The following is a 659-nucleotide window of genomic DNA, read 5'->3' as shown; positions in this document are numbered from 1 at the left end:
TTGTTTCTTGGTATCAATGTTACCTGTTCTTCATTTCTCGGACAATGACGTACAGTATGTGATTGTGAAACGCATCATATGATTTGTACGATATTTTGGGTTAAAACTACAGAAATTCCAGACCTGCCATAAAACATGCAAATGAGCCATAAACAAGAGACAAAGAAAGTTTCTCCCTCTCAAAATTCATGCCTCTTATTGGCCAGTCCACACAGAATAGGAATTCTCAAAAGCGATTAGCCCGGAATAAACTTTGCTCAGAAACTCTTATTCGTTTGAGACAACACCTCTCCAAGACTCTCAAGATCTTCCTTTTGAGTTTTATTTCCCGGCAGTTTTTATCTTCAAGTAACTTTAGTCGCTGGAGACTTTTCCTTCTTCAGAAGAACCAGAAGTAAAAACTTCCAGCTGACTCCTCACCAACTCATCAAAAGACCTCTGTTATCTACCGCATCCGGACTCTTCTTCAGCAATTGAAACCAATGCAAGTAACCACTTAAAATTATTTAGATGCGTGTTTAAGTTTCAGTCCCTTTTTAAGATGATTTTTGGATTCTCTGATGATTTTCAAAGGTTGTGGTTAAGTGATGTGAAATACTGCCATTCTTTTCTATTCTCTCCTTTTTCCTTACTTTGTTTCATTCTGTGTATATATGTTT

Source organism: Sinocyclocheilus grahami, unplaced genomic scaffold (assembly GCF_001515645.1).
Source record: "Sinocyclocheilus grahami isolate Dianchi unplaced genomic scaffold, SAMN03320097.WGS_v1.1 scaffold823.1, whole genome shotgun sequence".
In the NCBI taxonomy this organism is placed as follows: Eukaryota; Metazoa; Chordata; class Actinopteri; order Cypriniformes; family Cyprinidae; genus Sinocyclocheilus; species Sinocyclocheilus grahami.
Note: the sequence above shows the minus strand (reverse complement) of the source record.